Source organism: Salmo salar, chromosome 14 (assembly GCF_965601325.2).
Source record: "Salmo salar chromosome 14, fSalSal1, whole genome shotgun sequence".
Taxonomy (NCBI): Eukaryota; Metazoa; Chordata; class Actinopteri; order Salmoniformes; family Salmonidae; genus Salmo; species Salmo salar.
In genome coordinates this window covers 66760945-66785921 of record NC_138304.1, presented here as the reverse complement: position 1 = coordinate 66785921, position 24977 = coordinate 66760945, and the positions used below count along the sequence as shown (strand labels likewise).

The window sequence follows — 24977 nt, the reverse complement described above, 5'->3', positions numbered from 1 at the left end:
TGCTCAGAACATGAGAACATATGAATGCTGGTGGTTCCTTTTAACATGAGTCTTCAATATTCCCAGTTAATACGTTTTAGGTTGTAGTTATTATAGGACTATTTCTCTCTATACCATTTGTATTTCATATGCCTTTGACTATTGGATGTTCTTATAGGCACTTTAGTATTGCCAGGCTAATCTCAGGAGTTGATCAAGCATTGCTAAGAGCTGCTGGCAAACGCAATAAACTGCTGTTTGAATGAATGCTTACGAGCCTGCTGCTGCCTACCACTGCTCAGTCAGACTGCTCTATCAAATATCAAATAATATAATAAACACACAGAAATACAAGCCTTTGGTCATTAATATGGTCAAATCCGGAAACTATCATTTCGAAAACAAAATGTTTATTCTTTCAGTGAAATACAGAACCGTTCCGTATTTTATTGAACAGGTGGCAACCCTAAGTCTAAATATTGCTGTTACATTGCACAACCTTGAATGTTATGTCATAATTATGTACAATTCTGGCAAATTAATTACGGTCTTTGTTAGGAAGAAACACAGTTCGCAACGAGCCAGGTGTCCCAAACTGCTGCATATACCCTAACTCTGCTTGCACTGAACGCAAGAGGAGTGACACAATTTCCCTAGTTAAAATAAATTCATGTTAGCAGGCAATATTAACTACATATGCAGGTTTAAAAAAATATACTTGTGTATTGATTTTAAGAAAGACATTAATGTTTATGGTTAGGTACGATTGTGCTTTTTCCACGAATGCGCTTTTGTTAAATCATCACCCGTTTGGCGAAGTTGAAGTAGGCTGTGATTCGATGATAAATTAACAGGCACCGCATTGATTATATGCAACGCAAAACAAGCTAGTTAACCTAGTAATATCAACCATGTGTACGTATTAACTAGTGATTATGTGAAGATAGTTTATTTTAAAGATAAGTTTAATGCTAGCTAGCAACTTACTTGCAGCAACTCCTTGCAGCCACAAGGTCCTTTTGATGCTGCACGCAGGTGGTCAGCCTGCCACGCAGTCTCCTCGTGGATTGCAATGTAATCTGCCATAATCGGTGTCCAAAAAGGCAGATTACTGATTGTTATGAAAACTTGAAATCGGCCCTAATTCAATCGGCCATTTCGATTAATCGGTCGACCTCTAAAGTAAATATTTCATGTGAGTTCATGGGTCAAGACTTTCGGTCCTGTTTATCTGGACTAGACTGCATCTCTAGAGTCTTTGTCTATATATCTAAATGTACCCATACAGTAGGTCACAGAAATCCACCAAGAACAATCACAACTTGCAACTTTCTGTTAATTTAACCAGACTGTGTCTAGACTAGCAGCTAGCTACTCCTCCAATAACCCTTTTATCTGAAGTATGAAGTCAGAATTGCATTAGCGGGTCTAGTACTGGAGTGGACTGTCGAGGAAAAGGGCAGACAGGAGATGGAGCTAACTGCCATGGCTCATTAGCCCAGCTTGACACAGACTTTTATCTTCTAATGATAGCTGACACCCTCATATATTCTCTCTTCATTATTCTCGCCCCAATCATGGAAGACAGAGCTTCTGCATCTGCCTTAGTAAGGAGAGAAGGTGATTGAGATATGAGGAAAGGATTCATCTCAAGTGTTTTTAACTTTTTTGGGCCATTGAAATATAGTGATTTTCAGTAGTTGAGATGATAGAGGTGGCGGATAGATGTGGTGAATAGAATGATTGACAGGGTAAATGTGCTTGTCAGAACTGCAGGAATAAACTTGTTAGAGGTCAGAGGAGCTGGTGTCAAGCCTGCCACCTGGTGGCATTGAAATATAATGTAGCCACAGCATCTTTGCTGAGGTTCTTTTTACTATATGGCAGCCATACTCAACATAGGCTATACCATGGCCTACTGTAGGACATATACATGACTGTGTCACAGCAGATGTGATTTGATGCCTCTTAAATGCATGGAGATTTACAGAGGGACCATGCAGTGTTCATCTTTAGTCCTTTCATACTTTGACTAGTCTGTGGCATTGCCTTTGTAACCCGATACATACACAAGCCAAGGTTAAATGGATAGCTCTTGGAGTTTCTGTAAACGTTTGACTCTATGCTTATTCTTTGTTTTAAAGCAGCATCAGTGTCATTAGACTTGTTCGTCTGAGTCCTTACAGGAACACAGAAGCAGTACAAACAGGGCATTTGACATCAGTTCTTTATGTGGTCTGAAAGAGAAAGCATCTCATCGTCTGGCAGGGGGCCAGAGTGTGCAGGGGAAAAACGTGAGTGAAAGTGCTTGTGTTTGCAGAAATCAGGTGGGTTTATGCATTTTAAATACCCATTGCAGTCCCTGACAGGTATAATACAATAGTCCCTGCATTCACTAGTCTGTATACAGAGTAGACTGTTAGTAGAGGAATAATGACAGCTATTTCAATCAATTCCTTATACCAGAGAGAAACTGATCTGTATTTTGCTGTAACTTTGAAACATGGATAATGGCTGAACAACACATGTATTTGCTGTCCAAATTGATCTGGACAGGGCTCTGTAATCAAAAAGATTGATCAGAGTTTTCAGAATATATAAATGAAATACTTGAGTACTATTTAACTACTACTTCACTTCAGAGATTGGAAATCACTACTAACCGCTAGCCTAGCTACTAGTACTAGTACTTGTTTACTTCCTGTCATCCTTTCTTGAAGACCAATAGTAAGATACTCCTTCGTCCCGGCTCCTGTAATTATCAGTCTTAGATTCACAAAGAAGAGTATCAACGAATTACAGACAATATGGATAATTTTTTTAAACTAGGCAAATCAGTTAAGAACAAATTCTTATTTACAATGACGGCCTACCGGGGAACAGTAGGTTAACTGTTCAGGGGCAGAAAGGCAGATTTTTACCTTGTCAGCTCGGGGATTCGATCCAGCAACCTTTCGGTTACTGGCCCAACGGTCCAACCACTAGGCTACCTGCTGCTCCAGGTAGCTTAGTGGAAGACCTTTGCGCTAGTACAAAGACCTTTGCGCTAGCCTAATGGAAGACATTTGCGCTAGCGCAAAGTAGAGCTGTGTTCGAATACCCATACTAACATACTCTATACTACATAGTTAAGTATATACTACATACCAGAGACGTCACTAGAGATTCATGGTAAAGGGGTGCTAAGCCTCTTTTAGGGGGGTCTGTACATATTCCCCCAGGATTTTTTTTTAAAGCCCCCAAAACGTCTTTTCATCGTGTATTTTTAGAGTAACAACGGGTGTAAAATCTATCAAAATAAGGTTATTTTTGGTCAAGGTTGGCTAAAATTATAACTGTCTCATAGTTTGTGTTAAACACTGATCTAATATGACTTACATAAATTCTCTCCGAATAATGTCCACTCTGTCCCCATCCATCACCAACAAAAGGCACAAAAATGGCTGTACTGTATAGCCAAAATACTTTTTTGTGTGTATATATATATATATATATATACATATACAAAAAAGTATTTTGGCTATACAGTATATATATATATATATATATATATATATATATATATATATATATATATATATATACATACACACACACACACACACACACACACACAGGTCATATTATACCATTAGAAAAAATATATTTAAGTTTCACCCTCTCTTTCTGCGTGACCCTTTAAGATATCATGAACATCATTTATTTATGCCTAACAAAAGTAAGACATATGCTGCCATATGCTGTACAAATTAACTGAAATCTACTAGCTTTTCTTATCACTAACCTTCATCAGACATGCTCAGCCCTGTCAGCCTCCAGCTTCTTTCCCTCCTTGTCTGCTGTGTTTTGACATGTATTGTTATTATACTCATTAATCAGTTTAAGTTTTAATTTGTTTTTTTGAACTGGTAAAATCTTAATTTCTCAACGGACTCGCCTTCAGCAGAGCTGCTGGCACTACTCTCTTGAAGAATTTCCGTATATCCATCTAACGCTAGTTGTTAGCTAGCCTACATTTGAGAAACTGAGGATAATACAATTACTTTGTGATCAACAATATGTCACCTTTTCTACAAATGATCTACTGATAATTGTTTTGCAATTTTTTATTTTTTTTTATTTTAATTTTACCTTTATTTAACCAGGTAGGCAAGTTGAGAACAAGTTCTCATTTACAATTGCGACCTGGCCAAGATAAAGCAAAGCAGTTTGGCACATACACCAACACAGAGTTACACATGGAGTAAAACAAACATACAGTCAATAATACAGTAGAAAATAAGTCTATATACAATGTGAGCAAATGAGGTGAGATAAGGGAGGTAAAGGCAAAAAAGGCCATGGTGGCAAAGTAAATACAATATAGAAAGTAAAACACTGGAATGGTAGATTTGTAGTGGAAGAAAGTGCAAAGTAGAAATAGAAATAATGGGGTGCAAAGGAGCAAAATAAATAAATACAGTAGGGGAAGTGGTAGTTGTTTGGGCTAAATTATAGATAGGCTATGTACAGGTGCGGTGATCTGTGAGCTGCTCTGACAGCTGGTGCTTAAAGCTAGAGGGAGATAAGTGTTTCCAGTTTCAATGGCAATGGCCTACTGAATGAAAGCAATTGAGTATGAAAAGATATGTGCATGATGAAACGTCATCAGTCTCATTTATAGCCTGGCACAGATAGCAAAACTACATGAAATACAACGTTAATTAGATATCATCGCCACATAACTTATGTCGAATTTAAAAGATACCATTAGCTAGCTCGCAATGTCTGTTACACAGGCAGCCTCACATCAAAACGTATTGGTTAACAAAGCTTTGATTATGACGAAAGTCTATAGTAGTGAATACTCTCTCTCTCTATTCTAACTTACAACAAATTCACATTGTAGCCTATGAATCCGTCCTGTCAGAGCCTTTTCCTGTCCGTTTATTGTTAGATAGCAGTCTCAAGCCACAGAAGTAGCTAACTTTAACCATAATGAACACGGAACCCAAACGTGCGCCATCGTGCATAAATTTATTTTGTCCCCCCACACCAAACGCGATCACGACTTGTAGGTTAAAATATCAAACTCAAACTCAATATCAAACTCTGAACCAATGATATTAATTTGGGGACAGGTCAAAAAGCATTAAACATTTATAGCAATTTAGCTAGCTAGCTTGCTGTTGCTAGCTAATTTGTCCTGGGATATAAACATTGAGTTGTTATTTTACCTGAAATGCACAAGGTCCTCTACTCCACCAATTAATCCACACATAAAATGGTCAATTGAATCGTTTCTAGTCATCTCTCCTCCTTCCAGGCTTTTTCTTCTCTTGACTTTATATTGCGATTGGCAACTTTCATAAATTACATGCATTACCGCCACCGACCTATTTCGTCTTTCACTCATCCACGTGGGTATAACCAATGAGGAGATGGCACGTGGATACCTGCTTCTATAAACCAATGAGGAGAGGCAGGACTTGCAGCGTGATCTGCGTCAGAAATAGAACCAACTTCTATTTTAGCCCTTGGCAACGCAGACGTTCGTTGGCGCGCGCGCATGCAGTGTGGGTGCAATAATTGAATAATATAGATTTCTAAATGTATTTTGCAATGCTCGCGTCACAAAATACATTTAGAAATCTATATTATTCAATTATGGTGTATTCAGTCTGTAACAGTCACTAGCGCGTGCAGCAGCCTCTGCAGCAGCAGCCTTCTCCAGGTCCTAGTGCCAGCCCAGTAAGAAGTTTAAGATGCGATGGAAAGGTTGACGAAAAAAAAAATCACTGAGAAAATATATTGACTGATATATTGATTTATTTGAGGGGGGCTAATGAATATTTTAGGAGGGCTAAAGCCCCCCTAAAATAGGCCTAACAATGTCCCTGCTACATACTATATACTATTAGTTCATTTTAGTATACTGTAAAGGAACGGTATCCTTTCAGTTGCGCATACTAGTGCTACACCTGTCTACTGGAAGTTGATTCTGTTGCTATGCAACCTCTTGCTAGCTTGTTAGCGTAACAAATTACTAGCTAGACATTTTTGTGGTTGTAAATTCAATCTGGAGTGCCAGAGTGTGCTCTGGGCGTTCTTAAATTCAGAGCTTTGTCAGATTGTCATTCATAAATTCTGTGTTTCCCCTCTCGGAGCGTTCAGAGTGAACACTGGCCAAGGAGTTGGGTTGATCCGAGCATTCTGACCATCACAACAGCACTGCAGTCAAGCACACAAGCTAACTGGCTAGCTACTTCCAGACACAAATGAGAAATCCGGGAACTTTTGGCATACTAACTATATCCATACAATGACCAATAAGCATACTACATACTCAATTTACGTCACAAATAGTACGGTTAGTGTCGTAGTATGTTGGTCATATACCACATCCCCCGTGCCTTATTTATACTTCACTGGGTGTATAAATATGAAGCATCCGCTTGGCTTTTCCACTCACTAACAAATATGGTAGTAAGAGGAAGCCCACTGGCGGGCAGTGGGAGAAGATGGAGATGGATTTTGCCTACATTCTGCAAATGTTCTCATCGATGAAGCATTTGATCTCAATAAAGTTTTCTGTTCCCAGAAACACGTGCGTTTCACCGAGTAGGTGTTCCATATCGGAAATATGCAGGGCCAATAGGATCTCGCTAGCTCGTACTTGGCTCTGCACACCTCCTTGCTTGTTCTGCCCACTAGCAGTCATTTGTTCCCATTGGAAACGACAGGATGTGGTCTATCTTGGTTTAATTAGTTATTATAATATTTGATACAAGCAGTGGACACTATTTCTGTGCTTTTAGGGCCCAAAATGCAATTCTTCAGAAAATGGACTTGGCTTCACATCCTTTTCAGATTTGAAGAAAATGGCGGAAAATATGCAGCCGATAATTATGACAAATGTTAAGAAAATGTTGAGCAATGTAATAAAGTAATGACTTTTCAAACAAGTTACTTTACACATTATGTTGGCTGACAAGTTGTTAACTACGCTATCCTTATGAACCACATAGCATATCATTACACCAGTATGTTAGCTAGCTACCTAACATTAGTTGGCTACTAATACATCAAACTTGCCAGTATACTAACTATGTGCTATCTAACTAACTACCCAACGTTTATCGACCAGATTATTCACGTCATTCTTAGTTTAGCTAAGTGGTATAGTCATTGTGCGTTCTCAATGGACATTCAGGGGCTTTTGTAAAAATTTCAGCGCACTCTTGTCCCATCTGAGTGTACCAGTCCAGAGCGCAGAATAACTGATGAATTTACTTACGCTCAACACCCATTGAATATGGCCGGTGTCGGGAAACGTCTGCAAAAAAGCATAATTAAGTTGTTGCCAGCACCACAGTTACAGTCACCAATGCTCTGGATAACATGAAAACTGCCTAACCAGCTCTGCTAGGTTGAGTAAAATGGTCGAAGTGAGGTGTTCTCTCATTTGTGTCTGGAAGGAGCTAGCAAGCTTGCCAACGTTACCCAGTTAGCGTGGGTGGTCAGAATGCTCAAATCAACCCTACTCCTTGGCCAGAGCTTCAAATGTGCACTCTGAACCCCTCTGCCCCACTCTGAGCGCACTCTGGCATTCCAGATTGAATTTATGAGCACACCCCAAGTCATAAAATGTATAGCTAGTCATTTGTTATGCTAACAAGCTAGCAAGATGTTGCATATTGTTAGGGTTGAACTGGCTATTTGTATGCATAACCTTTATAATATACCGGGGAAGCTATGCTACAATATTAAATATATAAACTACGAGTAAATCAACTGTTGAAGACAAGAAGAACTACAACCGGCAACAGGAAGTGCGTCACGACGCTGGGATCAGCCTGCACGCCGACGACAGGAGGAGCAAGTTTAAACCACGCTCCTCCTCCCTCGGACAGGCCAGCATTGAGCGGGAACTATCTCTGTCAGAGTATAAAAGAGAGAACAATAGAATGTGACGTCCTCTTCTCTGTTTGTCCTGCGAGGTAAAACAGCGAGACCGTATATACGAACAACCCATTTACCACACACGTGTTTGCATTAATTAAAGTACAAATAAATCAGAAGTTACTATGTGTTGACTATTTTGTTCTGATACCAGAAACGAACTGTCGCAACTTTAACAATAGCAACAGCATCAACTTCGGGTAGACAGGCGAAGCGCTAGTAAGCTCAACTGAAAGGAAACCGTTCGTTTACAGTAAAATGAACTAATAGTGTGTAGCATATACTCATTAAGTATGTAGTATACAGTATGTTAATATGGGTATTCAAACACAGCTATAGTTTTTAATGAATTTTAGGTAATTTCAGAAATGTCAAATTTTGTTATAAAATACATAAATCTAAATAGTCAAGCAATGGACCTAAACACTGTCTGGGGTACTGACTAACATCCAGGAAAGTGTTTATAAAGGGACCAGAAGTGTTTTTGGATGATCTTCCCCTTTATTGATTTGGAACCCACAGGGTATAAGATAAAACATTCCACTAAATACATTGAGGCATTATACATTGGCTTTGGTACATGCATTTGACAGGCTTATTACATTCACCAACCTACACCTACCCACACATCCCTCACACATTGCACTTGGACCTATGCACACAAAAATACATTCAGGGATTATTCCTCTCCAGTAGAGGGTAGCAAAAGATGATGATGTGAAGTCTGAATGAATGGATACTGCCAAGTACAAACGTGAGATGTCATATCTTAAACAACATTCACTGTGTCGTTGTCATGGTAATGCAGTATATACCGTCATTATGGGGGTAAAAAAAAAAACAGAGCCTTAATCAGTTTTAATTTCAGAGAGAAAAAAAAGCAAATGTATCCCCGTAAGCAAGATCCCTGTCAGAAAACAGCACAACACGTCACAACCTCTTCACCAGCCGCTTGCCTCTACCGTCTTTCAGACAGGTAGGCGGGTAGAAGGATCCACCTGTGACTCATCCTGAGTACTTTATCTACACTCCTTATTAAACTCTCGCAATGCTCCTCGTCACTGAGACCTAATAGAACACCTGACAACTAGAAACACTTCCTCAAAGTTGTCTCACTTCAGTCTCACTACAAAGCTCCGGCACCATCTCCCTCTCTGTGTTTAGAACGCTCATTACTTTGGCTGAGACGGCTCGGAGACTTCAGAGGGCTCACAACCCACTTTGTCTGACTCTGATTTTGAGTTTTCTGCCCGTTTTTGTCTGTGTCTTCTGAGCGAAAGTAATTAGAGGTTTGGTTCTGTATTGTGTTTTGACAGCCCTGTGTTTTCAAAGGGGTTTTGAGGGGGTGATGTTTCTACGCTAATCCTCTAGCTATGAGTTGTTGTTGAAATATGGCGGCGCTTGTACAAGTGTGTGGTGTAAAATGCTATCGTTATGTATTAATTAATCTCTTGTTTGGCTTTATTCAGGTTTTTACGTCAGAGCAACTAGGACTTTGGAAATGTCCAAATGTGAAACTATAACCTTACATAAATGTTGGCTTGTCTGAGACAGAACATAGAGTTGTGTGGGAGAAATGGAAATAATTGACTCATTGTCAGTTAAGCTGCCATGACCTGTCCAGGGCCCCGAACTCTGTCACTGTACTTGTCATGATGAGTTTTGTGATTCCAATGAGAACCACAGAGCAGCACATAAGGATAAGAAAAATAATCATATTGATGAGAAAATCGAGTCTAAAATCATTATCCCAAACTTTCGTTCACATTCATTTCAATCGTGACATTGGGAGAAATGAATGATGCACTGTAAGAAAATGGTATTCAGTCCAGTGTAATGTCTTTGAGCGCTCTCTCTCTCTCTCTCTCTCTCTCTCTCTCTCTCTCTCTCTCTGTGCGTATGTGTACGTATTGTTTAGTCAAACAAGTGTGTGTGTGTGTGTGTGTGTGTGTGTGTGTGTGTGTGTGTGTGTGTGTGTGTGTGTGTGTGTGTGTGTGTGTGTGTGTGTGTGTGTGTGTGTGTGTGTGTGTGTGTGTGTGTGTGTGTGTGTGTGTGTGTGTGTGTGTGTGTGTATGAGCAAAGGTCCCCTCATGAAATGCCTCCCTGATGAAACTCCTCATGATTATTTATAAATGAAGAAGCTAGGCCTTGCTCCCAGCTTTACTTGCCTCGGGAGCATATTTGGACGGTCTGATACTAGCTAGCCCAATTGATATGGGCTTTGATCCAGTCAATGCATCCGTAATCATTGTAGATCTCATTCTAGTCTTGGCGTTGGATCTGTTAGATTTATATGGCCTAGGTTTCAAATACATACATTTTGCAAGTAACATGTCCCTGTGCATTTGTTTTTGGCTGTTCTGTATGCACGTTGGCACTCGGCCTGTTTTGGTTGGGTAGCAGCCTGTGCTGTTTGAGGTTGCAGCTTGGACCCGTGGTCCTGACAGGGCTGCAGCCTGTGGAGACTGGAGACTGAGAGGAGAGTGCATCTTAGGATAGCAGGCATTGCTAGTGGGGAGAGGGAGATGAGCAGGGTAGTAGCAGCTGGGAAGGAAAGCCCTTGGGAAGAAGAAGAGTGGCAAGCGTGTTGGTGTTTTTAGATGTTGTATTTGGCCTGACACGATGACCAATAATGCAGCTTAAAAATGGTTAGTGTAATACATATACCGTAAAACAGAATGTATATTTTGTTGTTGTTGTGAGGCAGACGAGTAAGGGTGTGAGGATGGAAGATCTGCGGGGGTACTGTAATTTTGGAGAGAAGATGGAGCTAGATGGATGAAGAGAGAGATGTGTGCATTGAGTGCGTACATTCACTCTCTGTCTGGATGATTTTCTTAGGTGATTTTCTTTTGTAATTATCTTTTTATTAGAATTGCATTTTATCTTAACAGGGCTTACATAGACAACCAAACAAAGTGCACAACACAGACTAGGTGCAATGAAAGGAATAAGGATACAGTAAAACATTATATAAGATGTCGGTCATAAAATAAAATGTGACAATTATAATATGGGGCATTTATGGGAGGTTATCTACATAGGACCACAATGGAGATCAGATTTTCCTAAATTGATCAGATTTCTGGTGTAAATCAAAGGTAAGTTTTTCTAAGGGTAGAATAGCAGATGGTACTTGAGGTGTGGACCACAATAACAATATAAATTTTTTGGATAAGTTAACAAGGGTATTGAACAGACGTTCAGAGTCAGGGTCAAACACAACATTACAATCAAAGTAGAGTAAATAAAAATTCAGTCAAAGAGCAAATTGTCTATCTAAGATCCTCTGGATGTGTAAATGAATATAATTCCAACAAGTGGATTCTGCTATAGTGATGCATCAGAAAACATTATTTGGAGGACAGGTAAAATGTAGTTATTGTATGCTTATGGAGGTGCATTTGGGGTAGACCCTTTCGCAGATAAAGATCCAGTCTTCCTCACCAAACGCATGTCAAGATTAAGGGAAATCGGTGACCAGAGTGATACTGTATATGGTCTGGAATCTGCAAGTATCTCCTTGCATCTTTCCTAGCTAAGAGTGTATTATGTACTGTAAAATTGTCAGATAAGGCCTGGATCTTATCAAAGCTATTAATAAATGGTAAGGAAGCTATTGGTCTTGGGTGACATTCTATTGATTCCATCCCAACCCAAAGTCTCTAAAACTGGAAACACTTATCTCCCTCACTAGCTTTAAGCACCAGCTGTCAGAGCAGCTCACAGATTACTACACCTGTACATAGCACATCTATAATTTAGCCCAAACAACTAACTCTTCCCCTACTGTATTTATTTATTTATTTATTTTGCTCCTTTGCACCCCATTATTTCTATTTCTACTTTGCACTTTCTTCCACTGCAAATCTACCATTCCAGTGTTTTACTTGCTATATTGTATTTAATTTGCCACCATGGCCTTTTTTGCCTTTACCTCCCTTATCTCACCTCATTTGCTCACATTGGGCATAGACTTATTTTTCTACTATATTTAACTCCATGTGTAACTGTGTTGTTGTATGTGTCAAACTGCTTGCTTTATCTTGGCCAGGTCGCAATTGTAAATGAGAACTTGTTCTCAACTTGCCTACCTGGTTAAATAAAGGTGAAATAAAAAAAGTGAGTTGCGCCTGTCTAGGAACCAACTTATCATGTGCTTGATTTGAGCAGACCAGTAATATAGTTGCAGATTTGGCAGAGACCCCTCCTAAATCCTTAGCCTTAATTAGTTTGGTCAATTTGGTTTTAGGTTTCATATTGTTCCAGATATATTTATATATTTTTGGCATTGACCACCTTAATCTTGCCAAAGAGAGTTTGGTAGGGCAGACCAGTTAACCAGGTCCTGTTTAATCTTTGTGAGCAAAGGCATATCATTTGAAGTGAACAGGTCTTTAAGACTTGGAATGGAATGGAAATATCGTTTCTAAGTTGACGGTAGAGGGGATATTCAAAGGTAAAGCCATGGATTTATCCACATTAATTTTGTACCCTGACAGGTTACCATATTCAGATATGACGTCCATTACTGCAGTGACAGAGGTCTCTGGTTTAGACATGGTTACTGTATATGACAAATGAGAACAGAGCAGGAGATAAAGGACAGCCTTGACCACAGCCCCTACCGATAGGAAATCTTTCTGATAGCTTACCATTTGTGTTAACTGCCACTGATGGTTCAGAATAAAAACACATTTTCTTTCACTGGAACTAAGGGGTCTAGCCCGAACCATGCATTCGGGCAGGTAGCGTTTTCCTGGCATCCGCAAAATCTAGATTAGTCCTTCGGACTGCAAGATGGTGGAGCGTGATTCATCACTCCAGAGAACGCGTTTCCACTGCTCCAGAGTCCAATGGCGGCGAGCTTTACACCACTCCAGCCAACGCTTGGCATTGGGCATGGTGATCTTAGGCTTATGTGCGGCTGCTCGGCCATGGAAACCCAATTCATTAAGCTCCCGACAAACAGCTATTGTGCTGGCGTTGCTTCCAGAGGCAGTTTGGAACTTGGTAGTGAATGTTGCAAACGAGGACAGACGATTTTTACGCGCTATGTGCTTCAGCACTCGCCCGTCCTGGTCTGTGAGCTTGTGTGGCCTACCATTTCGCGGCTGAGCCATTGTTGCTTCTAGACATTTCCACTTCACAATAACAGCACTTACAGTTGACCGGGGCAGCTCTAGCAGGGCAGAAATTTGACGAACTGACCTGTTGGATAGGTGCCATCCTATGACGGTGCCACGTTGAAAGTCACTGAGCTCTTCAGTAAAGGCCATTCTACTGCCAATGTTGTTTATACACCTGTCAGCAACGGGTGTGGCTGAAATAGCCAAATCAACTACTTTGAATGTGTCCACATACTTTTGGCCATGTAGTGTAGCTCTCTCCATACGTCTACTAAACCAGATGAATCACAAATGCTTCTAAGAGTATTTCAGGCTCTATGATTCCAGACTGGAGCGGTTGATGATTTATTCAATTTACCCACAGTACAGTTCAAATCTCCTGCTATAAACCCAAGTCCCTTGAAGGAGTTGATTAAATAATAATGTCAGACATCAATTTGGGGGAGTATTTGTTCGGGCCATATACATTTAGTATAGTAATATGTTAACCCAGAATATTTCCTGTAATCAAAATAAATCCTCCTTCAGGGTCTGTGTCCCTGAATTGGAAAATGTTTATTTCCAAGGATATCTGTGCCTCTTTTGTTTGAACTAAAATAAGAAAAATTCACCTGGCCCACCCAGTTAGGGTTGAATGGCAGGAACCAGGGCCAATTGTGCACCGCCCTTTGGGACTCCCAATCACGGCCGGATGCGATACAGCCTGGATAATGCCTGGAATTGGAACTGTAAAATTATATGCATTGTCTAAATATGGCTTCTCTACAGTCTCCGCATGATGAATCAACGCTCAGGGTGGGAACAGACAGCCGATCTAAGTATGGAGCACAGTTGACAATGCATGTAGACCTATCATCTCATCATGGTAACTTTTTTTCTTGTGACAAGTAGTCCTACATTTGCTGCAGCATAGTCTATGCTACATTAATGTAAAGACTGAATGCAAGTCTAATTTACCCATCGCCATCTGGCTTTCGGGGTCACCTTGTTTTTTAATTGTAACGATTTATTTATTTTTTATTGCAGCTGCAGAGTTAAGTACCGGGGTCCCGCTAGCGGGACAACTTCCGGTGAAACTGGAGGGCGCGTAATTCAAATAAATTGTAATAAATATGATGGATTTTAAACATTTTGGTACAGTGTCTTATATCGGCTGAAAGCTTAAATTCCTGTTAATCTAACTGCACTGTCTGATTTACAGTAGCTATTACAGCAAAAACATGCCATGTGATTGTTTGAGGACGGCGCCCCACATCAAAATATTTTTCATACATTCACATATAAAGATTAAATATTCACTTACTTTTTGAAAATCTTCCTCTGATTTGTCATCCAAAGGGTCCCAGCTATAACATGTAGTGTCGTTTTGTTAGATAAAATCCTTCTTTATATCCCAAAAAGTCTGTTTAGTTGGCGCCATCGATTTGAGTAATCCACTCATTCAACTTGTAGAGAAAGGAATCTGTAAATCTACCCCTAAACTTTGTTTCAACAAGTCAAAATATGTTTCTATTTACTCCTGAGATACCCTAAAATGTAATCAAACTATAATATTTATTTTCGGAAAGAAGTATGTTCAATAGGAAACCTATTTTAGCAGGTGCGTCCTGTCTTCATGGTGCGCGCAAACACGGATTTCCAAGACTGCGTCCTTCTACTAAAACTGTTATTTCTTATTAGTTTTTGAAGTTACAAGCCTGAAACCTTGAACATAGACTGCTGAAACCCTGTGGAAGCCATAGGAAGCCAGGGAGCTATTTTACAATATGAGCTTTCTCTTGCATTTCTAAGAGGATGGTCTCTCTCAAAAACTAATTCAGGTTGGTTTTTCTTTGGATTTTCTCCTACCATATCTATTGTATTATATTCTCCTACATTATTTTAACATTTCTACAAACTTCAAAGTGTTTTCTTTCCAATGGTACCAATTATATGCATATCCTGGCCTCAGGGCTGATCTACAGGCAGTTTACTTTGGGCACATCATTCAGGTGAAAATTGAGAAAAAAGGGGCCTAGTCCTAAGAAGTTTTAAAACAGCCTGCTTTAAATCAGTTCACGCAGAGCAGTCTTTCTCTCTCTCCATCAACTCCATTCAAATTGTATCCAAAATAGATAATCCTGTTCCAGATTGATATACAGCCTTATGTATAGATGACCTAGCCTACTTTTTTCAGGTAATAAATGCAATGCAGTATTAGCCTTATATTTAGCTAATTAATAATGGATTATGCATAATAAGCTTTAAAGTTAGAGCCTCTGACTCTTGTGCAATACGCAAGTACCTGTGCTCCGCTGGCCTCTCATTAAAAACCGCTCCTTAGCTCTTGGAGTCCCATGCAGGAGAAGCTAGACTAGAATAGCTTGCTGGACATCATTTTTTGTTGTTGTTGCATTTCTTATAGCAATAGACTAGGGATGCAAGCTCTTTTTTTTCTGAATGTTAAATACAACAGCCAATAGAACTCAGGTAGTTTGAAAGAAGAGCGAACATGTGATGGTGGTAGGCTATAACAGCTATTTATTCAGACCCATAACCCATAAGCCTTCTGCATTTAATTATAGTACTATATTATTCAAGGATGTCATTATAATGATGAGGATAAGGACAACGAAACGTATTTCATTTAACTGTTAAAAGGAATAAAGCAACCTTAGAGAGAGAGAAAGAGGTAGGCTAATAACTTTACTGATTATACAAATAGGCCCATTATATTTCAAAATCAAATTCGCTAGCCTATACTTGTAACTTTGTAGGCCACATGTGCTGCACCAGAATCGCATGTTCTCTTCTGCTTTATCATGGTTTGAACGATGTGTGTAATTCCAGTCCATATAATACATTATAATACAGTACAGTAATACAGTTCACACTCAAAAAGATTAGCCTACTGGAGCTAGTTTAATTTATTTACTCAAGAGAGTATATACAGTGCATTCGGAAAGTATTCAGTCCCCTTGACTTTTTCCACATTTTGTTATGTTACAGCCTTACTCTAAAATTGAGTAAAATGTTTTTTCCCCTCACCAATCTACACACAATACCCCATAATGACAAAGCAAAGCAACCTATTTAAAAAAAAAAACATTCAAAGACTTGTCCCGAAGCCACTCCTGCGCAGTCTAGGCTGTGTGCTTAGGGTCGTGAAACTTTACCCCAGTCTGAGGTCACGAGCGCTCTGGAGCAGGTTTTCATCAAGGATCTCTCTGTACTTTGCTCCGTTCATCTTTCCCTCGATCCTGACTAGTCTCCCAGTCCCTGCTGCTGAAAAACATCCCCACAGCATGATGCTGCCACCACCATGCTTCACCGTAGGGATGGTGCCAGGTTTCCTCCAGACGTGACGCTTAGCATTCAGGCCAAAGAGTTCAATCTTGGTTTCATCAGTACAGAGAATCTTGTTTCTCATGGTCTGAGAGTCTTTAGATGCCTTTTGGTAAACACCAAGCGGGCTGTCATGTGCCTTTTACTGAGGAGGGGCTACCACTCTACCATAAAGGCACAATCGACACAATCCTGTCTTGGAGCTCTACGGACAATTTCATGGCTTGGTTTTTGCTCTGACATGCACTATCAACTATGGGACCTTATATAGACAGGTGTGTCCCTTTCCAAGTCATGTCCAATCAATTACATTACAACAGGTGGATTCCAATCAAGTTGTGGAAACATCTCAAGGATGATTAATGGAAACAGGATGCACCTGAGCTCAATTTCGAGTCTCATAGCAAAGGGTCTGAATACTTATGTAAATAAGGTATTTCAGTTTTTCATTCAAAAAAATGTTCCAAGGATTTCTAAAAACCTGTTTTCCCTTTGTCATTATAGGGTATTGTTTGTAGATTGAAGAGGAATTTTTATTTATTTAATACATTTTAGAATAAGGCTGTAACGTAACAATGTGGAAAAAGTCAAGGGGTCTGAATACTTTCCGAATGCACTATAGCTAGCTACATCTATGGGCTTTTGTGTTTTTCTGTCATGTTTAATGTGCAGTAGCCTATATCAAATATGTATTGGATAACGGCACAATCATTTGGGCTTTTTTGGGCTTGGGCTCATTAAATGTCGTTAATGTAGGTCTCATAAAATGTATTTAATATATGGCTCATCAGGTTCAGGTAGCATCAGGTTTGAATTTTCATGCTGATCAAAGCTCTAATCATATCCAAACATTGTTACCCTTTATGCTTTTGAATGACAATTCTGGTTTTGGCGGGAAATACTGGGTTACCCGGGAGAAAAGTTATTTATTCTCGGGAAAAGATCATTAGTAGGAGGATGAATATATACCTTTCATAATAATTCCCCTAATGTTATTAGCCTACCTCGTCTTTCTCTCTATATTGTTGCTTCATCCCTTCCTCTTCCATTGCATTTATTACCTGAACGATGTAGTCAAGGACATCTATATACAGTATATAGGGGTATATATCAATCTAAAACAGAATTTATTTTGGATGCAATTTAAACGGAGTTGATGGAAAGAGAGAAAGACTGCGATAGAGGGCTTGCGTGTGGACTGATTTAAAGCAACAATATTTGAGTGATGAAACAGCTTAAACGCTGCAGCTGCAATAAACAAGAAATCTTTACAATTAAAAAACAAGGTGACCCCGAAAGCCAGATGGAGATCGGTAAATTAGACTTGCATTGTCTTTATATTACTGTAGCATAGGCTATGCTGCATCAAATGTAGGCCTACCTGTCACAGTAAAAAAGTTACCATGATAAGATGATATGTCTATATGCATTGTGAACTGTGCTCCATACTGAGATGGGATGTCTGTCCCCACCCAGAGCGTTGATTTATCATGCGGAGGCTGTAGAGAAGCCATATTTTGACATTGCATATAATTTAAAAGTCCCATTTCACACCATGCTGTTCATATAAATAATTTATTAGAATTTACCGGTTTCTCGCAGTTATTTATCCTGGGAAAGGATCAAGCTCGGTAACTGGGTTCCCGAAATTCAACCCTAGAGCGTAGTGTAGCCATTTCTGCACGCATAGTGAATAGCATCTCCATAACTTTAGCATCCGCCATCTTGTTGCTAGTCTTCGTCGTGTCTTCTTGTTTAACGATTAATCTCGTTTTCCCAGTTCCAGTCATATTCAAGAATGCCATCCAAATGTTGCTAGAGCCAGGAGATGTGCAAAGTGTGTACTCATTTTGAAAGATAAAAGGTTAAAACATAAAAGTATCGACCCTTAGTGGAGAGGCCTCGGAACACGTCTTCACGTAGCCATGTTGAAACCACACTCCCTTTTCAGGTTATTTTTGACATTTTTGCATCAGCCTCAAGGGTTCATAGTACTTTTCTTTGTCTTCGATTTTGGCTCTGTTTTTATTGCAATTCCTTGTCAGGCCAAATACAACATCTAAAAACACCAACACGCTTGCCACTCTTCTTCTTCCCAAGGGCTTTCCTTCCCAGCTGCTACTACCCTGCTCATCTCCCTCTCCCCACTAGCAATGCCTGCTATCCTAAGATGCACTCTCCTCTCAGTCTCCAGTCTCCACAGGCTGCAGCCCTGTCAGGACCACGGGTCCAAGCTGCAACCTCAAACAGCATTTACACTTCTTCCCAAGCCTGTGCTATCTCTTTTTTGAAAGTAAGAAAGAAGAGCATACGTCCCTTCATGACCTCTCCATTGGAAGACCTGTATGGCTCCTTATATATAATGGCTTATTAGACAGTTTACAGTATAGACAGCTAAAGATATAGGCATCAATTGTTTTAGCCCATCCAATTACACGTCTCAGAGTTGGAGTGCTGATCTAGGACCAGCTTTGCTTTTTAGATCAAAATGAATAAGATTACCTAGATCAGCATAAATATGGGCCCTGAGCAGCTCACATCTGATCCAGGTCCTCTCTATGGATATTTATCAGTGTTGGAGAGGCAGACAGCGCAGCTCTTTCCCGCCTGTGCTGATCAACATGCCAGGGTGTGAATTCACACTGCTTCTGTTTTATCTGTCAATATCCAAACAGAGCGAGACAGCACAGTATGAACCGGAGTTCTCAGTTTGTCTGTCAAGTGCTCCGAGGCTAATCCATTCTCTGACAATGCCTCTGGTGATTCTATTCACTGAGTTGACATTATTACCCAGGTTGCTATCGGAGAAAAGTTCTGGATGTTTAGCTCCTTCGTTTGAAATTCGTAGAAACTGAAGCAGCTGTTTAAGTGAGCAGTTCAGAGACGACAACAAAAAAGAAATGGCTCAGAACTAATGAAGACGTTGTTTCGGCTGACTGAACACAAAAAAAATCAAATGTACTTTACTACAACAAAGTTGACATCTCACTGTGTTTCCAAAGATCTAATAACTAATTGAGTGACTTTTTCAGCATGTGAAACAAAGGGGAACAGAGGGGGGAAAGCGCCTGCGCCAGGTATGTGCTGAAAAGGTGAAGGTGACACAAGGACAGTTCCATTATATCAAAAGGTCAGTATTTGCGGGAAGGAATGAGTGAGGGAGGGGAGCAGCGATAGAGGAACAGGGGGATGTCATGACATTTGGCGGAGAAGTGGAGGGTGAGGAGGAAGAGGATAGGGATGAAGGTGGATGTCGAATGGACCTAAAAGGTTAGTCTGCTCAAGTCAAGTGGAAGAAAGAGTTTGCCTTTGAAGTGAGAGCATGACCAGACTTTCCCCCTATCCCAGCTATCCGCCCACACACTCCCCTGACACCTTAAGAGAGGGAGAGAGCAAAGAGAGAGAGGAGAGGAGGGGAGGGGGGGGGGGGGGCGCATGGGAAGGGTAACAGAAGAGGGAGCTAGTTAAGGAGAGGGAACGTGTGATAAGAAAACAGAGTGTGGTGAATGAGGAGAGAGAGGAAGGATGAATGAAAAAGACCTGCAGTGTTCAGTGACATACTGTGGGAAGAAAGATAACACATTTTTAAAAAGCTTATGAGAGAGAAAGAAGAGTGAAAGTGCAAAAGAAAGAGTGTGAAAGGGAGAGAGAGAAAAAGAGCGATAGAGATAGTGTTGTTTGAAAGCCGCCCACCATACAGTAGCTCCTGCAGAACCAGGGCTGATGGGGTCTCCAGAGCTGCCAAACTGCTGCTTAATTAAGCCGGCTGATCCACACCGTCGTGTGACAGCCAGGAGAGGAGAAGTATGGGGGAGAGGAGAAGAGGGAAGCGTAGGGAAACACGAGGGATGAGGGGGATGGAGGGATGGAGGGAACGGGCCACGTTACAGGGTCTCTCCCCCTCAGAGTGGAGTGGGCAGCAGAGAGAGAGAGAGAGAGAGAGAGAGACTATGCAGCTGTACTACAGTGCCTTTACTTTCACCCTTCTCGCCTCGACATGCACTAGACTAGGGTGTTTACAACCTCCTCCACCAGCGCACAGCTTTAACTGAATATCATTTTAATGGTAGAATTGTGTTCCGGAGATTTTTGTCTTTGTAGTACCTTCTGCAGCAGTGGGTAGAAACTCTGTTCCAGGACATTGTGGACACCTGGTGTGGAACTGTGTGTCTGTGATCGGTGTGTCTTTCATACATACACAAACAGCATACTGGAGATGAGATCCAGCTGTACTGAGAGCAAGCCTGTGTCTTCTCATCCATGCAGCGTAAGTGAGGGTGTTTAAAGTTAGACTGTGTGTGTGAGTGTATTTAGTATGCGTGAGGGGGATAGATGTGTTTTGAGGTAAAGAGAGTGAGATTGCAGCAAGAGGAGCAAATTCTGTGCTTTGCATATTTTGTGGCACACTTGAAAGCTGTTCTAATGTTTTATGGAATGGAGAGTGACGCTCAGTTTGTTTCTTTCAAGTAGTATTTTGTTGTTAAAATAGATGATGACATGAGCCTTTATCCTGACACGTTGGTTTGTCTGTCTCTGTGATATTGACCAACGGAGTGTCTACTCTGCCTCCATTTGACCGCAAAATGCTGTTCTTGTTTTTGTTGCACTGATAAAATCAATGCTGTGGATAGAAGTTGATGAGCCATGTAGGGAAGTGCTTTTGCTGAGCTATGTGTTCTGTATTCTCCTGGAACAAGATGACGTAGAGCACGGTCCGTTCTAACGAGTAACTACCTCTGTAGTTTGATCAACTGTCAGACCCTATAACAGTGAAGGCAGAAACCCTATAGACTTTGTGCCAACCCCAATCATATGTATAAACCTCCAATTCCATGAAAACAAGTGGACACATTTAGTGACTTGGTAGTCAAGTGGTATTGGCGGCCATCAATGTATTCCTATACAGCTGAGTGCTTTGGTTGTTTCTGTTGTACAGTAACAAAGACTACATTGTTTATCTTTTCTCCCAGCGTATGTTCCTCATTAGCAACATGTCATGTCTACAGTGTTGAGGAGAGTAGACCTGCTTGCATAACTCAATGGATAGAGGTAGAACTGAGTTGGCCTCTCAAGGAATTTCCGCTTGTTATTAAGAGCCATTTTAATTAGTTAGTGTGTTGGAATCACAACAGACCTCCCACCGCCTTCTTTTCCCCTTTCTAGCTATTTATATCCCTCTGCTGAGAGAGAGAGAGAGAGAGAGAGAGAGAGAGAGAGAGAGAGAGAGAGAGAGAGAATGAAATATTCAGGTGACAGAAAGGCAGATTCCTCCTGGTGAGTTTTCTCTTTGTTCCCTCTGTTTCTTTATTTTCTCTCTTCTCACTCCATTATGTCGCTCTAGGAGTATCTCTATTCTTAACACAAGTAGAATAAGCTCCTGATATCGGAGTTAGTCATGTATGCATTTACCAAGTAATGGTTCATTCTGTTTGTATAATGCATTACAGGCTGTAATTTACAGAGAACCGTATTCTGTCCCACATTCATGTCCCTTTTCATTGCAGGCTGTCAGATGCATACGCATACTGTACTGTACATTGTTAGAAAAACAAATAAAAAGAGAGGGAGAGTGGAGAAGGAAGGAAGAGGAGGAGAAGAAGATAGTTTTGGTTGGCCACAGACTCTGGAGCACTTTCTTACATTATATATTAGGCTTTGTGCCTTTGAGATATCGAAGGCACTAGGGCTCTTCTTTAATTAACCTATATTGGATCTGCTTCCAGCTGAATGCTGGAACACAAATGGAGGCCACAACCCTGTCCACGTTCACTGCTCCATATCAACTATATCAAAGCCTTGTGACGGCATTGTGAGTCTGTACCGGAGGCACTAAGCTGTTGCAAGGAATCAGGCAGTGCACTCTCAGGGAAATTCTCTGAGGTATACCTTGACCCCCTGCGTGTTGCCGAACCATCATTTTAGGGAAGGAAATGTAAAGAAGTGTGAATGTGGTAGGAATATGTCAGTGATAAATGGAACAAGAATGTATGGAACAATTAAATTGGTTGTGTTCCCCTGCCTGGTATTTAAAGGGTTCCTTTGTCCATGACAGAAAATTATTTCACCACCCCATTCCTTTTTCCACGCAACTTCATCTAAGGATGTAGAGTGAGTTTCCTGTAAACAGTATATGTTAAATTCCTTTTCTTTTAGACATTTATAGACTGATCTTCTTTTTTTATAATCTGCTAAACCGTTATAATTATAACTGGCTATACTTATTTCACCCCTTACCATAACTAGATACTATTCTCAGTCTCAATGGACCATAATTAGTGCCTGTAGAGCTTTCAAATGTCTGATACAAATGTAGCAATATTTGTTTTATTCCCTCACCTGTTTGCCTGTGAGCCGATGCCACAGATGTTCGAAAATGTTGTCAAAATATACTGCTCAAAAAAATAAAGGGAACACTTAAACAACACATCCTAGATCTGAATAAAATAAATAATCTTATTAAATACTTTTTCTTTTACATAGTTGAATGTGCTGACAACAAAATCACACAAAAATAATCAATGGAAATCCAGTTTATCAACCCATGGAGGTCTGGATTTGGAGTCACACTCAAAATTAAAGTGGAAAACCCCACTACAGGCTGATCCAACTTTGATGTAATGTCCTGAAAACAAGTCAAAATGAGGCTCAGTAGTGTGTGTGGCCTCCACGTGCCTGTATGACCTCCCTACAACGCCTGGGCATGCTCCTGATGAGGTGGCGGATGGTCTCCTGAGGGATCTCCTCCCAGACCTGGACTAAAGCATCCGCCAACTCCTGGACAGTCTGTGGTGCAACGTGGCGTTGGTGGATGGAGCGAGACATGATGTCCCAGATGTGCTCAATTGGATTCAGGTCTGGGGAACGGGCGGGCCAGTCCATAGCATCAATGCCTTCCTCTTGCAGGAACTGCTGACACACTCCAGCCACATGAGGTCTAGCATTGTCTTGCATTAGGAGGAACCCAGGGCCAACCGCACCAGCATATGGTCTCACAAGGGGTCTGAGGATCTCATCTCGGTACCTAATGGCAGTCAGGTAGCCTCTGGCGAGCACATGGAGGGCTGTGCGGCCCCCCAAAGAAATGCCACCTCACACCATGACTGACCCACCGCCAAACCGGTCATGCTGGAGGATGTTGCAGGCAGCAGAACGTTCTCCACGGCGTCTCCAGACTCTGTCACGTCTGTCACGTGCTCAGTGTGAACCTGCTTTCATCTGTGAAGAGCACAGGGCGCCAGTGGCGAATTTGCCAATCTTGGTGTTCTCTGGCAAATGCCAAACGTCCTGCACGGTGTTGGGCTGTAAGCACAACCCCCATCTGTGGACGTCGGGCCCTCATACCACCCTCATGGAGTCTGTTTCTGACCGTTTGAGCAGACACATGCACATTTGTGGCCTGCTGGAGGTCATTTTGCAGGGCTCTGGCAGTGCTTCTCCTGCTCCTCCTTGCACAAAGGCGGAGGTAGCGGTCCTGCTGCTGGGTTGTTGCCCTTCTACGGCCTCCTCCACGTCTCCTGATGTACTGGCCTGTCTCCTGGTAGCGCCTCCATGCTCTGGACACTACGCTGACAGACACAGCAAACCTTCTTGCCACAGCTCGCATTAATGTGCCATCCTGGATGAGCTGCACTACCTGAGCCACTTGTGTGGGTTGTCGACTCTGCCTCATGCTACCACTAGAGTGAAAGCACCGCTAGCATTCAAAAGTGACCAAAACATCAGCCAGGAAGCATAGGAACTGAGAAGTGGTCTGTGGTCCCCACCTGCAGAACCACTGCTTTATTGGAGGTGTCTTGCTAATTGCCTATAATTTCCACCTGTTGTCTATACCATTTGCACAACAGCATGTGAAATTTATTGTCAATCAGTGTTGCTTCCTAAGTGGACAGTTTCACAGAAGTGTGATTGACTTGGAGTTAAATTGTGTTGTTTAAGTGTTCCCTTTATTTTTTTGAGCAGTGTATTATGTGTGTAGTACATCTGAGTAGGTTGATGTGTATGATATTGGATGTGATTTAGTGAGTGTGTATGATGTCTGGATAAGAGTAAGACTATAATGTGTGATGTCCAAATAAATAATAACCCAGCCAATTTGCATGGTTGAGTGTCTGTGTGTAACATGAAATGAGTATAGCCTTAATATTCAGGATGATAATTGTAATCCATATCGTATCACTATCATAGTTGCATCATAATTACCTTTAACGTCATTTTCATTTACAACACAACTGATTGGCTCAAACGCATTAAGAAGGAAAGAAATTCCACAAATTAACTTTTAACAAGGCACACCTGTTAATTGAAATGCATTCCCTCATGAAGTTGGTTGTGAGAATGCCAAGAGTGTGCAAAGCTGTCGTCAAGGCAAAGGGTGGCTACTTCTTAGAATCTCAAATATAAAATACATTTTGATTTGCGTAACACTTTTTTGGTTACTACATGATTCCATATGTGTTCTTTCATAGTTTTGATGACTTCATTATTATTCTACAATGTAGAAAAGAGTAAAAAATAAAAACCCTAGAATGAGTAGGTGTGTCCAAACCTTTGACTGGTATTGTATGTCAGATCACTTTAAGTCTAACTGTGTCTCTGTTGTTGGCT

The 24977-nt window shown here is 40.9% G+C and overlaps 1 protein-coding gene across 3 annotated transcripts in view; it reads left to right on the top strand.

Moving 5' to 3' along the window:
• Positions 1-24977, top strand: part of LOC106570074 (oxysterol-binding protein-related protein 10) — a 110507-nt gene that overhangs the window by 61395 nt on the left and 24135 nt on the right. The window lies entirely within an intron of this gene.